Raw genomic sequence first — 18,311 nt, 5'->3', positions numbered from 1 at the left:
TAATAATTTATAATCTTACATTTTTACCCTTTTATTACTGTATAAAGTTTTCTGACTACAAGTATAATAATGTCATTTCGTTTGTGTACAGCAAAAATATGCTCAAGAATTATACCTTTTTGATAATGACCCTATATTTTGCATGAGTTTGTGAAATCCTTTTAAATGTTATTTCCATACAAATGTCCTTTGAAAAAGACAAAAAGCTAACTAAATTTGACTGTGCTATATTCTAATCACACCTCTAAGGAAAGGAATGCCTTTCTAATTGTGGAAGTTATAAATGTCTATCTCATCTTCCATTTTTGATTCCCAACAAATTTGAAACACTTTAGAGCCTTCAGAAATGGCTCAGTTGGTTGGGGAAGATGATATGGAATCACTTAGAATAGAGTTAGCTGCAATTGGAAGAAGCTTGCGACATTCATTTCAGCTGTTCTCTTCAAAGAGGAACTCCATTAGTGACATTTCTGATGCTGATCATGTTGCTTCTACAGCTGAAGAAGACAAGATGATGATGAGCTTAATCTACAATGGGCTGTGATTGAGAGACTACCCACTTATCAGAGGTTGAGGTTGTCCTTGTTTGATGATTCTATCAATGGCAAGAAAGAAACTGAATCAGATGCTAAAGGGAAAAGGGTCGTTGATGTTACCAAGCTTAGAGCTCTAGAGAGGCATGCAATCATAGAGAAGCTCATCAAACACATAGAAAATGATAATCTTCGACTATTGCAGAAACTTAGAAAAAGAGTTGACAGGTATTCTCTCATCTATTTTAATCACACATACACACAAATAAAAAGCACACGAAATACGTTCAGATCATCATTAGAACCATCATACTTGCTGACCATCGATGAATTAATCGGATTAACCAACTAAAGTTAGCTTCAGTTATTATGTATTGGACAGAAACAAAAGCCTCGCTATATGTAGAATAGCAAGGAGCTCTTTGACTTATGTTTTTGAAGAGTTAGTTGAGAATCTTGAATCCAAAATCAACATAACCTCATGAATCACAATCCACAACAAAATCAGCAGTTAAAAAAATCTCCAAAGGTGAGATACATGTTAGAAAAGAGAGTCAATCTTCATTTTTTAGTGTTTAAAAGGAAAATTTTCAATGCCACATCCAAATTTATGTAAGTTATCAACCAGCCTTCATATAGAGTGGAAATATATCAATAGCATAACTTATCCTTATGAAATCACAGCTAAATAGTGATATAAACAAGTTAAAACTTTTCAAAAAAAAAAAGAAAAAAGAATAATCTTAAATGTAAAACCCTAAAGCTGGGCTCATCTATTTATCTTCCTTTACTGTCGATGACTTCTTCCTGTTTAAACTTTAAATCCTCACAAATTTTCGATATGGTTCATGGTAGTGTTTTTAAACTTAAGATGCCGGGTATTATTGGAAATGAATAAATAAAAATTAATTAAGACTAAAAGGGTTAGTAATAGAGGGCTTTACTTATAAATTCAAAAACTCAGGGACATAGTTAATATTAGGGATAACTTAAGGGGTTTGGGATCAAAAGTTTCCCATACCCTTGAAACTTTTCTATTAACTATAAACATGCGTTTGGTAACGTTTTAGTTAAGAAAGATTAGTTCTTATGCAAAATCATTTTTTAGTGTTTCTATGCTAAAAGGCCGTTCTTTACTTGGAAACGAGTGTTTGATAAATCCGTTCTGAAAATATTTCTAGAACACTATTATAATTAGTTGGTGTTTGATAAACTCGTTTTAAGGTTTCAATCGGGCCGATTTTCTCACTTTCTATTTGGCAAAAATATCTTTCTGATGTTTCACAAAAAGCGTTCTTCTGACCACTTTTTTGACTGATCCGTTCTTAAAGAACATCAGAATGAACCATTTTAACAAATGCCTTTGACCTGTTCTTCCTTTCTAAAAGAACAGAAGAACGCTAAACACTTTTTTTAAAAACGTAACCAAACGTGCCCTTTTCAAGGTTTATTTTTTGGTACAAATTTTTTTGCCCCTATTGGGGGTGGGTGGACCGGCGGATCGACCGTGGTATATCTCTAAATGTCAAATGTCAAATCTACCTTCGGTATATGCTTTGTTCCACGTTCCAGATTTTCCCTCCAAAAGTCGTCTTCACGAAAGAACGCGTTAGGGCTCAAAAGAAGAATCCCAGCAATGACAGTTAAACTTCCGACAGCTACATTGCCGGAGCTTCAGCTGCGCGGCGCTGCAACTCCATTTTTAATCTTTCTCTCCTTCTTCATTCCACCAACAGAAACTCTCATGTAACCATCCCTACTGATGTGTTTCCTATTTTGATTTTGTAAGTATAATATAACCCACAGAGCACGAAGTTGTGGGATTACAACCCAAATGAAGAATCAATTTTAACAAGGAGAATGGGCGTAGAGTTGAGGCAATGGAGGATAAGCGTAAGGCATTTGACGCGGTGGAGGATAGTCAGAAAGCCTTTGAGGCAGTGGTGGATATGCTGATGTTGCTGGAGTTGGAAGAGTAAGGGCTAAGAAGATTAAGCAGGGAAAAGGGTAAACTATTCACTGGTTTCCTTTGTTGGTGGCTTGAGGAAGTTGCAGAGAAAGGCGTAATGGTGTTAGTCAAGAAGAAGAAGAAGTGGAAGGGTATAAGAACGGATCCGCTGTACTTTTCTCATAAATTAGAAGGAAAAACAACTAACAACACTCCAGGGATTGGTTTTCTCTTCTGGGTCCGTTTGTGCTGAGAAATCGTAGTCACTCCTCATGAGTTCCTAAATCATTACATGGAGCAATCTGATTATGCCATTGGGAGTTTTGAATGGAAGAAAAATGAGGGGGGAAGATTGAGACGGTTAATATTCTTGGCCGCGTAGTTATCGCCGAACAATCCAACAGCCCCGCAGTAATGCCTGGCTCGGTGGTTCGCTTTTTCTCCGCCATGGTCATCTCTAGATCGACTCACATGTTCTTGGACGAATTAGGCGTCGAGTATGATGAACACTACAACTACGTTTTCAGCAAACACGCAGCTTTGTTCACATCAACCATCGTGAACACGCAGCTTTGCTGCTGCAGATGATTTGATCGTGAAACAGGGGAGGGTTTCTGTTGTTGTTACCAATTCGCTCTGGTGAGGTAATTCGATAAAAGGATCCTAATACCTGGGCTAGTTTGGGTATTCGAAACATCGGTTCTTTTAACATGAAGGGCATTTTGGTCAAGGTAAATTATAAGAATTTCAGTCGTCAAATTTATTTTTGAAATTTTAAGGTAGCAAGAGTAATTTATCAAACAATTGTGAATGAAAACATACTCCATCAAGGATAGGGCCAATCAGGACCGGGGCTAGGGCCAATTAGGGCTAGAGATAGGGCAAATTAGGGCCAATCAGGGCCAGGGACAACCTGTCCCGACCCAGTCCAATTAGGGACAATCAGGGAGGGAATGGACTTGGCTTGGCCTTGTAGGGCTTAGGGTCAGGGATAATAATCTTTGGCCCTAAATTAAGGTTAGAGCAGGAATGGTTTTAGATTAGAATAATATAGGGCTGGGTTTGGAATTGCAAAAGCCTAGCCTAGCCCAGCCCTGTTGAGTTAGCTGCCAATGAACGCCTCGTGCCCCCTATGAATCTATAACCATTGGATTATTCACGATTTGGTTTGATTAATGAACCAAATTGGTTAGGCCAGTTTAAGAATATTATAATTTAATGGTAGAAAATTCATAAAGGACACATGGCGTTCATTGGTAGCTGGCTGATGGATGTCCGCTCTCTTGGGTGCTGCAGAGGATATGAACCCACCCCCGAGGAGTAGACAAGGTGCGCCTAAGTTGGTCTGAGTGAACCTCAATCCTCCCTCCCCCCCCCAAAAAAAAAATCTGCTAAATATGTCATCTAATAGTGGGAGAGGAAAGAGATAAACAATGAGGTACCAGGTTCAAAATGCAGCCTAGTAGGCAGAGGGAAAAAAAAAGGAATCACTGTTTTCTTTCTCTAAGAAACTATATGAAGAATTATGCCAAAGGTTTCTCTGATAGCATTTGATATTGTTGAGCTGCTTTTTGTAGAGTTGGAGTGAAATTGCCGACAGTGGAAGTGAGATACAAAAATTTGTCCGTTGATGCCAAGTGCGAGGTAGTTCATGGCAAACCTCTCCCTACCTTATGGAACTCCCTCAGAAGCAAGCTTTTTCTGGTAAGTTCCATGATCACCCATTTATTTGACTCACCATTCACCTTAGATATTGATTGAACTTGAATCCATTGTTACTCTTCCCTACATTCATTTGGAATTTAAAGGAAAACTTTTGTAGGAGGTTACAAACACACCAACATAATGCATGCATGACATGGTTAATCATGAACAAACTTCTCTATTGGCCTAAGATCTTCATTCTATTTTTTTTTTTTTTGATTTGTGTGAGTGCTTTGGTCATGGGTCCTAGTTTCTATGTTCATGAGATAATTAGAGGGCCCTGGGCTAATCTGTGGGTCCCAAGGAGCTCAAACCAGATGTGCTTCTTTTGACTATTTGAATTTGATCATTAAAAGCTTTTCGCTTCCTTTTTTTGTCTCTTGGACTGAAAATAGACATTCTTCTCCCAACTTTTATATGAAAAACAATAGAAAATAGGTTTTATGTCCCAAGCTCACCCATTTGTACATGGTAACAGCTATGGGGTTCACTGGACTTTCTAACTAAATACTGACTACTGATGATTCCTGTGTTAGAGTTTTGGTGTCATTTTGGGCCCTCTGCTTTTCTATAGATTAATTTTTACAATCTTCCTTTCTAATGTTGGATTTTTTTAATTGCATAGGCCTTTTCCAAGCTACCAGGTTTCAAGTCTCAAGTAGCGAAGATTAGCATCCTCAAAGATGTCAATGGCATCATAAAACCTGGGAGGTAGTTAAAGTTCAATCAAGTTTCTTGTCTGGTAAATAATTCAGAAAGGAATTAGGCATCATAAGTTTTTTCTCATTTTCTTTTTAATATCATTGTGATTATAGATATTAATGCTCATAAAAGGTAGATTCAATTATTAGATGTGACCTTTTAAGAAATCCTTTTGAATAATAGGATCATCTGAGCGCAGGCGAAAAGCCTTGGTGCAACAGTAAATGTTGCTCAATTGTTACGAAGTAGTCATAGGTTCAAGTTTTGGAATCAGCCTCTCTGTGGAAGTAGGGTAAGGCTGCGTATGACCTCTCCAGGCCCTCTCAGTACCAGTAGCCTTGTGCACTGGTATGCTCTTTATTGTATATCATTTCTCCTAATTTTCTCCTCATGTCAAAAGATGATTGCATTAAATGGTTCTCTCTTGGGGTCAAACTGCTATATTTGTCTTATTGTGCATTATTTTCCATTAATAATCTGTTCTACTCGATCAGTAACCATGAATTTGATTTGCAATTTTATTTCTTGAGGAGCAAAATGATATTGAGGCTAGAAAAATCAGAGAGAATAAAAAAGAAAACGAAGCAATCTAAAACTAGATACAGTGCATTGATTAATTACTTCTAGAAGGAAATTCAATTACATTCTTTTGAAGTAGGCCTTGCTGCTGGAGTTCTATTCATAGCACCTATATCCATTAATTTAAATAAAACTCCAAGTAAATTTTAATGTATCAGAAGATAGTGCAGCCGGCACCTCCATGAGTCCATGGTAGTCATGTCAACCACATGGCAGCCATATGTAGTTCCTACACTAGATCCTCAAGAGTCCTTTTAGAATCATCATTTAAATTGTGAATCTATTTTGGTGTAAATCATGTTCACGGTCGTATAGTAGTTTTCAAGTATGAATTCTAATTCAGTGAAAAGAGAGGGGGGGGGGGTTGGGATAAGTCAGATTTTTTTGGAGAAAATTCCTTATGTAAGTGATCTGACAATTTTATAAAGATATGAAATTTGGGCTGAAAACAAATCCAGAAATATAATATCATGGGAAAATTTCAGGGACACTCCAAAATGTATAGCAAAAAGTACAAACAAATCAAGAGTATAACTAATTGGGAGAGACACCTCAAAATGTCTCTTAAATTTGCAAAATGGTACACTCCGTTAGCAAATTCCTTAAGAGATATTTTAAGGTCTGCCAATTTGACATATCCTTGGGGTGTTTGTGCTTTTTGCTATTCATTTTGGAATGTCTGTACTTCCACAAATCATTACTAGAGAGAATAGGCTCTTGGCTACTGTACTGCTAAATACAAGACATTATAGTCCAAATGAAAAGCTTTGAAGTAAATTCCTTCTCTAGTTGATTGTTTTTGGAGGGAAAGATGCCAAAGACGAATTTGAAGAAATATAATAAAGTTCACTTATGTTTTTTGTGTTGCAGGATGGCGTTATTACTTGGTCCTCCGGGCAGTGGAAAAACCACTTTGTTATTGGCCCTTTCAGGAAAACTAGATGAGTCTCTCAAGGTTTGTCCACACTTAGTGCTCGTGTTAAAGCCTTGGATGTTCCAACTTAAAGCAGAAAAATGTACTTGGTTGTTAATCTATATAAAATAATATGATTTTTACCAAAAAAATTTGTTCTTAAGAATAGCTTTATAATGCATCTTTTGAAACTTTGGTCACGTGGTAAAGAGAGTTCACGAATATTGTTGTATGTCCTTGTTACGAGTATTGGAATGATATCTTCACATCATAAAACCTGATTAACACGCTCGCTATGTAGTTGAAAGACTCTAAGCCTTTATGTATAGTCAAGGCCTTCAAAAGGAAAGACAGAAGTTTGCATAATTGAATGATGAAAGAGTTGTAATGATACGCTTTTCCCATAGATTGCATTTTTCTAGCCCTTGAATTAGGTTGCAAACAAGGCAAATTAGTCCCAACTAGAAATCTGCAATCTGATCCAAATTCGTATTAGAAGGATATCTCATTCTCATCTTCGGAATGATTCCCATTGAGGATTGAAATATCCAAATTTTAATTGATTTCTGGTTAATTTGTTAATTAATTAAGCCTAAAATAAGTTAAATAGTTAATTACTTTAGTATTAAATAACTTAAGATGGAAGTACATTTGTCTTCTGCTGTATAAAATTTTAGTAGAAATAGTGTGTGTGTATATATATATATATAAGCTATTATTTATAGATTCTGAAATAATATCTACAACAGTAAGCATTAGTCAGAAGGGATATCGAGGAAGCAGGACATCAGTATTCAGATTCATTATATATTTGCATCTCTACCTTGGATGTCAAAATCATGAAATATTCAATCTACTTTGTTAAATACTTCTTGTAGGTCACAGGGGAGATCTCTTACAATGGTTACAAACTGGACGAGTTTATTCCTCAGAAAACATCAGCATATATAAGTCAACATGACCTACACATTCCTGAGATGACTGTGAGGGAAACAATTGATTATTCTGCATGTTTTCAAGGTGTTGGAAGCCGAACAGGTACTCTACTCTTTTGGTATAATTCCAATGTTTCTTTTGGTTTTCATATACTTGTTTGTTTGAGACTGTGAATTGATATATATGTATCAAGACATAATGATGGAGGTTAGCAAAAGGGAGAAGGAAGAAGCAATCCTCCCAGATCCAGATGTAGATACTTACATGAAGGTACCTACTAGTATTTATAGACTTCTCAATTTGATTCCTAATCCATATGCATGCTGCTTAGGTATGATAACGCATGACATAATCAAAGGAGATAGAGCCAGGAGACTTGGCATTATTTAGTAGTTGTACACATAAAATCTAGGAGATATGACAGCTCATGCTGAAGTCTTTGACTTGATCTCTGTTCATACCTTATTGGAAATTTGTTACTAATAGATGTCGAAAGCCTATATCCTTCCCTTCCTCACCCTGTGGGTTTAAACTCTATTTTGGAGTTTTATTAGAATTCCACAGCATCGCAAATTCTTGAACTTAAGGGAAATTTACAAACGATAGCTGATTGGTCAAATAAGCGTAACTTAACTTATCAGATCTTCCATAAAAATTTCAAAGTCAGTATCTGTTTTTTTCTTCTTTTCCCCCTTGATTAAATTTATAAAAGGCTAATGTATTTAGTATCATTGTTTTTTATCTATTCAAACCCAACAGGTGACCTAAAGAGTAAATGATAAAATTGTTTGACTGAAATTGCTACTGGAGGTAGATGCTTCTCCTCCCATAATTGAGGAAGGCCACATAAATCACTAATACAGCATGAACTCATCTTTTTCTTTCTTTTTTCACTCCTATAGTTGTGGCTTGCAGTTGGTTATATTTGGATGTTTGAGTTCCATAACAACGCTTACCAACTGTTTAAACAGGCAATTTCTGTTGAAGGTACGGGGAAAAGCCTCCAGACAGACTACATTTTAAAGGTAGTAGTGCTGCCAAATCTGAAAATCTGGCTTCTTTTGTTTTTTTTCCCCTCTTGGATGAATAAATAGTCATTACCAAAAACCCTGGAAAGGAAGAGAGGATGCAAGGGGGAAAAAGACAGGTGGGTGGTTTTTTTGGGGGGAGGGGGGAACAGCCTTCAAGAGGAAGGTCGAAAGATACTACTGAAACCCCAAGTAACAACAGTGGCTTCCTTCTTATTTGTCGTGTAAACGATTATTTATGCTATATTAATGATATTTTCCTTTTGCACACCTTTATCAAGTCAGATTCTTGGACTTGATTTCTGTGCTGATTCAATGGTTGGAGATGCAATGAGAAGAGGTATCTCAGGTGGCCAAAAGAAGAGATTAACAACAGGTAATTTGCATTAAAAAATGGAAAGCAATGTTGCAGCAGTCTCTGCATCTAAGTATGGTTCTATGTTTGAATCAATCTCTATGAGTCAAACTGAATTTTACTTAAGTCCTTACAATAATATCTTCTATTAATGACATTATATAGGGGAGATGATTGTGGGTCCAACAAAAGCTCTATTTATGGATGAAATATCTACTGGCTTAGACAGCTCTACTACCTTTCAGATAGTTTCCTGTCTTCAACACTTGGTGCGTCTAACAGATGCTACAGCATTTATTTCACTTCTTCAGCCGGCACCAGAGACCTATGATCTCTTTGATGATATTGTATTGATGGCAGAAGGAAAAATTGTCTACCATGGTCCTCGTGATCATATCCTTGAATTCTTTGAGACATGTGGATTTAGGTGCCCCGAAAGAAAAGGTGCTGCTGATTTCCTACAAGAGGTAAACATGCTAGCAATTTTGATTACTCCCCCTTCTGCCTCTGTCTTTGCAAATTAAGCAAAAATATTTAACTTTCTAATTTCGTTTCATTTCAGGTTGTCTCTAAGAATGATCAAGCACAATATTGGTACTCCACAGAAAGACCATATAGTTATATTTCTGTGGATGAGTTTTCTCGAAAATTTAGGGAGTCCAGTATTGGACATAAGCTCAATGAAGAGCTTTCACTACCATATGATAAATCTCAGAGCCATAAAAAAGCTATATCTTTCAATATGTACTCTTTAAGCAAATGGGAGCTCTTTAAAGCTTGCATGAGCAGGGAATTTCTGCTCATGAGGCGAAATTCATTTGTATATGTTTTCAAATCTGTTCAGGTAATTCATTCCACTACATTTGGTATTCATTCCTCCGATTGTTCAAAAGATTCCTACTATCCTATGCTGTCTAACATCTACCTCGATATTACATCTTGCAGCTGGTCATCATTGCATCCATTACTATGACAATTTTTATACGGACTCGAATGAGTGTTGATTTGCTGCATGCAAACTATTATATGGGCTCTTTGTTTTTTGGTCTTATGGTAATGATAGCTGATGGATACCCCGAGTTATCTATGACAGTTTCAAGAATTTCTGTGTTCTACAAACAAAGAGAGTCTTGCTTTTACCCAGCTTGGGCTTATGCAATTCCAGCAGCTATTCTGAAAATTCCACTTTCAATGGTTGCGTCTTTAATTTGGTGTGCTCTTACTTATTATGTCATTGGATATAGTCCTGAATTCACAAGGTAGGTATTCTATGGAGAATCTTTACTGTACTGAATCTAGAGATTTTTGTATAAACTATGGGAGAGGTTTTCCCATGTCCCTAGTGTGGGAAGCATTTTGCTACATGACTTTAATGGGGGCATATTGAACACTTACGATCATAAGGGCACATGGTCATGGAGGGGAGATATGGAGCACAAGGGGAATCAATAATGAGGATATTTTCGCACAAAACAATCTTTCAGTTGACAACTTTTATCTAGTTGACACATAAGAATTTTCTTGATTTTTAACCATGATTTACAAATTAGAACTCACGTCAATTCTAAAGCCCCATTCCAAATAAATGGAGTCAACTATACAAATCATATTTTCCATTTGACTCCATCTTTTTTTTTTTTTGGGGGGGGGGGGTGGTTTAGAATATTTCAACTCTACCCAAACCATTTATCTTTTCAGTAGTTCACTAAAAGTGAATTTTGCCTTACCATTTGTGCTTCTAATTTCTTTAATCTGCATCATATCACCCCTTAGGTGTGCACTCAATGGTCTTTGGCTCCTATCTGTACATGATCAAAAACAACTCTGATGGCTCTCCTTCAACTTATAACTTAATGGAACTCAGTCCTAAATAACCACTGTTATAAGTTTATTTCTAGCTTTTTTAGATTTAATACTCATCCACCTTAAAATCCTAATTTCAGCTATACTTATTTTATTTATACACTCTTTTCTTTATAAACATGCTTGTATATTAGAAGTAGTCCACTTAGAAGATTTTGGATGATTACTGTTCTCAATTATTTCCAGTCTCTGATTCTTCTTTACATAATGTATTTACTTAGGTTTCTAAGCCAGTTCATCCTACTTTTTGCTGTGCATCTGACGTCAATGTCCATGTTCCGATTTATTGCCTCAATTGCTCAAACTACTGTTGCAGCTATGACTGCTGGTGCAATGACTTGGTTGTGCCTCCTTTTGTTTAGTGGCTTTGTTATCCCACAACGTAAGGCTCTCTACTTTTTTGGTTAATGAAGTCTTGGCTGCCTTTTAAATTGGAAATACTGAAAGATGTTTTCTTTGCAGCATACATGCCAGTTTGGTTGAAGTGGGGATTTTGGGTGTCCCCGTTGTCGTATGGGGAAATAGGCCTGTCGCTAAATGAATTTCTTGCTCCTCGTTGGCAAATGGTGAGCATCAAATGACTTGATTTTGTTGATTTATAAGGAGTGAGTGTTATACATGATGGACCAATTAGTTGAGACTGGGTGTACCCCAAGAATTTTTGCTGAGAGGTTGTTTTGAAGCCTTGATCTTGGGGATGAGTCCTTCAATATATATTTGTAGAAAGTATTTTGCCTTCTTATAATAGAGGCAAAGTAGATTAGTTCCTTATTCGGTCATAAGAAAATATAAATAACATAGCTATACACATTGGAAAGATGTCATTGTTCACATATGCTCAGAGTATAATTACTCAAAAAATAATGGAGTATTTATCCATTATTAGCTGAACTTAACATTAGCAGAGGATCTGTATCTGCAAAGCACGAGTTTGAAGCATTGTTAATAGAGTGAAAGAAAATTGCATGAAAGAAAAGAATGAAAGAAAATTTCATGATGCAAAAAAAGGCTTACTTTTGATGATCAATTCATGTTCTATATGTTTATGTTTCAAAAGAAAAAGCTTAGTAAAAGAAATGCTTATATGTATCTCTATGTGTTTGTAATCTATAATTTCTTCTATTTGGGGGAAGAAAAAAAGGGTATAAAGAGAGACTAATGATAGGAAGTGAAAAGAAAAAGCTTATATACACCTTTACATATTTGTAATCTATAATTTGTTCTTTGGAGAATAAATACAGTATGAAGAAAGACTAAAGGTAGGACGTGTGATTATTTATTTAACAAAATGAAATAGTATACTTATTTCTGATTAGAAATATTGGTATCTTGAGGGTGGATCTTGTTCTTAACCCACACACCCGAAACACACTCAAGGTTCCCAGGATCTTTTCAAAGTACTCAATATTATCTCATAAAGAGAACATTAAGTATTGTTTTCCTAACTATTGCTCCCATTAGTCCTTTTGTAAATCTTTCTTTTGCCCTGTTTCCCCTCTTGTTCGTCCACCATGTTAGCTCATCCACCCTTCCCATTGTACAATAGATCATCATTTTTTTTCTCCTGAAAATGTGTTGTGTTAACCAATGGATTGGTACCATCATTGACACATGGACATTTATAGTTATCCTTTGTATAGTTAATTAATTGTTGTTCTCTATTGCTGAATAAATAAGTTCTTTATCCATAATTAATCTTATATTCTATTAACTCAAAATTTGATCATCAAATTGGCAATACTTATATTCACCCGAAATAAAGTTGGCAATACTTATACTATTGTTCTTTTTGCCTTTTCAGCTGTCAGCAAACACTACTCTAGGTCAACAAATACTGCAAACCCGTGGTCTGAACTTCCCAAGTTACTTTTACTGGATAGCATTTGGCATCTTACTTGGCTTTGCTATACTTTTTAATATTGGCTTCATATTGACCTTAACTTTTTCAAAGTGTAAGTTTCCTTTTCTTTTATTAGTGGGTTTGCCAGGAAAACAGGACATACAGTATATTAGTATTGACCAAATCTATAAGTATGCAGCTCCTGGAAAGTCTCGTGCTATTATTTCACATGAAAAGCTTTCCCAAATGCAAGGAAGTGATGATAAAGTCAAAATTCATGCGGAGAACAAATCCAATCCTAAAATAGTTGCGGACACCAGAAAAGGTGACCATATTCTTTAATTATTGATTTTATTTTTCAAGGGAAGGAGTGACAGTCAGAATTTAAAGTTACAAACCACAACCAATATGGTTCTTCCCTATCCCCATCTTGTATTGTAACTATAACTTTTCAATGTCCCTAATCTTTCTCATGAATGCTGCTATTGATTTCACAGAAAAGATGGTCCTACCTTTTAAACCCTTATCAGTTGCATTTGAAGATCTTCAGTACTACATTGACACTCCTTTGGTAATCAACCTGAAACGATCGACTTAAATTTGTTTCCAAGGATTTTCTGTCTGCAAGAATTATTTAAGATGCAAAAATGATGTTTATGTTAACTTTTTCTAACAGGAAATGAAAGAGCAAGGTTTCACAAAAAAAAGGCTACAACTTCTTCATGATATTACTGGTTCATTTCGGCCAGGTGTTCTTACCGCATTAATGGGTGTCAGTGGAGCTGGTAAAACAACTCTTATGGATGTTCTTTCTGGAAGAAAAACTGGTGGATATATTGAAGGGACAATAACGATTGGTGGTTATCCCAAGGTTCAAGAGACCTTTGCCAGGATTTCGGGCTATTGTGAGCAAAATGATATACATTCTCCTCAAATCACTGTCCAAGAGTCAGTGATGTATTCTGCTTGGTTGCGGCTTTCACCTGAAATTGATGCAAATGCAAAAGCTGTATGACATCCTTATATATAAAATTAAAATAATTATTGGGTTAAAAAGAATGAAACTAATACTAGAATTGGTACAACATGTTCTTTCACAGGAATTTGTAAATGAAGTTCTTGATACTATTGAGCTGGATGGAATTAAAGATTCTTTGGTAGGCATTCCTGGTATTAATGGTTTGTCTACTGAGCAACGCAAAAGGCTTACAATAGCTGTGGAGCTTGTTGCCAACCCATCTATAGTCTTCCTGGATGAACCTACATCAGGTTTGGATGCTAGAGCAGCTGCCATTGTTATGCGGGCAGTAAGAAATGTGGTCGATACAGGACGAACAGTTGTTTGCACCATACACCAACCAAGCATTGACATATTTGAAGCATTTGATGAGGTATGAGTCATATGACCTCAAGTTGCAGTTTGCATGAGCAAAATATAAATACAAAGTTTTGACCATGTAATCAAGTTGCAGTTTGCATGAGCAAAATATAAATACAAAGTTTTGACCATGTAAAGTGTCAAGTTAAGAATCTAGCTTTCACGAAGCATAATAATCAGGGTATTATTCTAACGCATATTCTACAACTCCCATAGTTGGTTCTGATGAAAACTGGAGGACGGATAATTTATGCTGGACCATTGGGCCAACATTCAAGTAGGGTTATTGAATACTTTGAGGTAAGTTGTCTTTGACATTTTTCTTCTATTTTTGTGCTTCAACATACTTTTATTTTTCATTTCTCTGCTTTTTCCTACTAGAGCATTCCTGGGGTGCCAAAGATTAAGAATAAGTACAACCCAGCAACATGGATGTTAGATGTCACATCTGCATCTGCCGAGACAGAACTTGGAGTCGATTTTGCGCAACTTTATAAGGATTCCATCTTATATGAGTAAGTTTATGCATTTATTGATTTTGAATTTCCTCAAAAGAAGAGATCTGACCCTATCAATTGAAAATAATAGGATCTGAACCATAAATTTTTCCATATATCTTTTTATTACTGGAATAAAAGATTTTTTCATACCTTTTAGATCATTTTTTTAATTAAATAAACTGGATGTTGTTGACGAGCTATATTTTGCATATTTTTGGAATAAAAACCCAGTAATTGACCACCATCACAAAGATTTTTTGGCTTAGTCATTCATGTTAGACAGGTGAAATGAATAACTACTGAGCAGATAGTGAAGCATATACACTTGTTAGCTGCTGTAAATCCAACCAAAGAGGCATGTCCTAGCTAGTGCTAACCAGCCATTTATCTGACATTTCCTCAACCCTAGTTTGGATTTTGTGTTTTTGTAGTGACCCAATTATCCAATTGATGCCTAGAGTTCTAAATAAAGATAAAGGACAACAGATCACTTCTTATAGGAGATTCCATGTGACATTCCCTCAAGCCTAGTTTGGATTTTGTGTTTTTGTAGTGACCCAATTATCCAATTGATGCCTAGAGTTCTAAATAAAGATAAAGGACAGCAGATCACTTCTTATAGGAGATTCCATTGATTAGATAATAAGGCTCATTTATCTAACCCAAGGGGTTGGCTTAGTTGGCAGAAGACCCGACAACTCGTAAGAGGTCAGGAATTCAAATCCCCACAGGGCCTTATATATGTATATATGTATATACATATATGACTAATTTATTTAGCGTACTTTTGTGGCTGTATTGAAACCTTCAATTGCCTAAACATTTTGGGGTTAGTAACCTGTTTACCTGTTGGATGAAATTCAGTTGAACACCAAAGTTGTATAACTATCTTATCTTTCCTGTATAAGGATACAAAGCAAACTTGCTATTGGTTGTACAGTAGCTTATTTTGTGTTGTAGAACCATGGTACTGTTGAGTAAGATACTAAGCATTTTACTCCTTTGATTATAGGGACAACAAGGAGCTTGTAAAGAAATTGAGTACTCCACCTCCTGATTCAGAGGATTTGCATTTTCCAACCCGTTTTCCACAAAATGGTTGGGGACAATTTAAAGTATGCTTGTGGAAACAAAATTTGGCCTACTGGAGAAGTCCTAATTATAATTTAAGGCGATCTGCATTTACATTTATTGCGTCTCTGTTATTTGGAGCATTGTTTTGGAAGCAGGGGCAGAAGATGTAAGTCCATACTCCATTCAAATTGTAAATTTTCTATTATTTTACGAGAGTGCCAAACCACTTGAATGTTTCCAATACCTGAGTTTAATATTTGAAGGGATATACAATGCAATACCAGTTATTTAATATTTCTCTTGATTTTGTTTTCAGAAATACTGAGCAGGACTTGTTCAATATACTTGGTGGGATGTATGTTGCTGTGCTCATGATAGGCGTCAACAATTGCACATCAGTGTTACCATTTGTAACAATGGAGCGGACTGTTTTATACAGGGAAAGAGCCGCTGGAATGTATTCTTCGTGGGCATATTCATTTGCACAGGTCTAGACAACTCTCTTGGACTTCTATACTTAGGTCAACCTAGATTTTAGCATGTGTTGATATGAAGCTTGAGAATTTTTTCGTACTGCTTTGAGGTTCAAGACGTTAGGATCAAGTGAGAAAAAAGTTGTTTATTCCAAAATTGATGTCTCTATCCTAATTCGGATACCAGGATTGCTTTTTATTTCTTCTCATTAAGGTCAGAAAAATATATGTATTAGGAAAAAAGAAAATACAGAATTAATGTCTAAGCATACCCAGATGGATACATGAAGTATTACAAAGAATTCTAAGATCCCACCTTTGGCATTGCCATTGGCAGGTACTCAGATTTCCTACTTGGATAAATGGTCTTAATATCTTCCTAAGTGTTTGATTTATATGTTTTCACAGTTATTCAGCTACCTAAAAGCAGAAACCTTTTTTGTGTAGGTGGTAATTGAGCTTCCCTATGTCTTCTCTCAAGTTTGTATTTATGTGATCATCACATATCCCATGATTGGGTACTATCCATCAGCTTATAAGATATTCTGGTACTTCTATGTCATGTTCTGTGTGCTGCTCTGTTTCAATTACCTTGGGATGCTTCTTGTAGCTGTGACCCCAAGCATTCATGTGGCTACCATAATGGCCTCTGCCTGCAACACATTGCTGAACCTTCTTGCTGGGTTCTTGGTACCCAGACCGGTAAGCCAATTATCTTATTAATTTAATAAATTCCTTGAATTGCATTCATTTCCTGTCATTTGTGTGCTTCATTTCATGCTCCAATTCGAGCATGGAATCAGTTGCATCTCTACATGGGAGTTCTCATTTTGTCCAGCTTTCAACCTTGATCAAACTTTAGTCCAGAATGATGGATCCTTTCATCTTGGTTAGTTCCGATATGATCAGCCGATCCTAGTCCCGTGTAAATTTGTATGCATTGGACTGGATATGTGGATGTGTCCTCATCTTAAACCTATTTTACCCAAAAAAGAGAAGAAGAGAGAAGTTGAGTCTATGTTGAAACAATTGTGGATTCTGATGTTTTTCTTTCTTACAGCAAATACCGAGTTGGTGGATTTGGTTGTATTATTTGATCCCAACATCCTGGGCACTGAATGGTCTCCTCGCTTCACAATATGGAGATTTGCAGACAGAGATATCGGCGCTTGGTGAAACCCAACCAGTATCTACCTTCATTAGTAATTACTTTGGATTTAGCTTCAGTTTGAACCTAGTGGCTGTTGTTCTTATTGCCTACCCTGTTGCCTTTGCATCTGCTTTTGCCTACTGTATAGGAAAACTCAATTTCCAGAAGAGATAACTGCTGTAGAACACTTAAAAGGTATGTAATCAAGTTGCTGAAGCCATTCCAATTGAAGCATTGCACTACTAAACATGAAGAAAGCACTTTTCATGGTATGGTTGATTTTTTTTCCTACAAGTGGAACTTGTTCTTGAACATTGAGTTAGGTTCAGTCTGACCCACTACTTCACCATTATTTGGCTTCCTCATTTGGATCCATCTGTAACCAAATGGGAAAATTTTTTATTTGTTCCATGTGAAGCTTACGACCAGAAATTTATTTGTTATGCCAAAGATTTTGGAAGATGGGAAAGCGCACTGGCAACTAAATTGGTTGAAATGATAAATGTTATGGTGCTAAGACTGGTATTGCATAGAAAATGACATATTTGCTCTGAGAATGGATGAATTATGATTCCGGAATTCCAATTAATCGGATAAATTAATTAACGAGAAAATAATTCAAATTTTGCTGGGCAAGAAGTTTGCATTCTGATGAGAGAAAACAGAAGACTATCATGGAGAAGATTATGAATCTCTTAAAAAGAAATTGATGGGAAGTTAAAACATCTATATAACATTTGCTCCTGTCGTTTTCTTCTCTAAGTTGATGGAGATCCTTTCTCCCATAAATTCACTAGGTTGTGTTCTTATTTATTTAATTTCTTTAGATCAAATCTTTTAACTAAAAAAGAAAAAGAAAAAAGATCAGAGGTTAAATGAACTTCTGAAGAGTGAAGAGACGGTTCCACTATTCATATATAAAAACAATTACTAGAGAACTTCGATCCTGTCTTTGTCAACTTACATGGCATGGTTGAGGGCATATTAACTCCAGGTTGTCTTCTCTTAGGTAGGTTTATGTTTTTCAAATTTCGAACTTTAACGTGGTGTTAGTTTTTTATACTAAAAGTTACGTACTTGATCAGTACTTTAAAAATTCTGAAGCCGATGAACAAGTTCTTTAATCTATCTCATACTAGGTTAGCATAATTTAACATTCATATACTAAATTGGGCCCCATTAGGGATATGACATTCGCACTTAAGCTGAAACCATGGATAGGTGCATGAAGAGTTTAATAGTAACCGGTGATTGATGTTGATGTCCCCAGTGACAAGATACTGATGACTATACATATGTAGGTGGATGAAAATGCTCGACCATGCATGAGCCATG

The 18,311-nt window shown here is 36.0% G+C and overlaps 1 pseudogene across 1 annotated transcript; it reads left to right on the top strand.

Moving 5' to 3' along the window:
• The first annotated feature begins 346 nt into the window (after positions 1-346).
• LOC149025756 (pleiotropic drug resistance protein 3-like) lies at positions 347-17,525 on the top strand (annotated as a pseudogene). The gene is made up of 23 exons (XR_016171781.1): positions 347-761; positions 4,059-4,185; positions 4,811-4,896; positions 6,337-6,421; positions 7,258-7,417; positions 7,509-7,585; positions 8,287-8,340; positions 8,629-8,719; positions 8,864-9,165; positions 9,261-9,542; positions 9,644-9,957; positions 10,783-10,943; positions 11,024-11,127; positions 12,363-12,726; positions 12,899-12,972; positions 13,078-13,410; positions 13,502-13,792; positions 13,996-14,079; positions 14,161-14,294; positions 15,292-15,519; positions 15,670-15,841; positions 16,274-16,528; positions 16,887-17,525. The product of XR_016171781.1 is annotated as a pleiotropic drug resistance protein 3-like (transcript).
• The last annotated feature ends 786 nt before the right edge of the window (positions 17,526-18,311 follow it).

The sequence above is a fragment of the Hakea prostrata genome, chromosome 2 (assembly GCF_041222555.1).
Source record: "Hakea prostrata isolate BN-2017 chromosome 2, UWA_Hpros_2, whole genome shotgun sequence".
Classification (NCBI taxonomy): Eukaryota; Viridiplantae; Streptophyta; class Magnoliopsida; order Proteales; family Proteaceae; genus Hakea; species Hakea prostrata.
The sequence above is the reverse complement of the archived record's forward strand: the minus strand, read 5'-3'. Positions and strand labels throughout refer to the sequence as shown.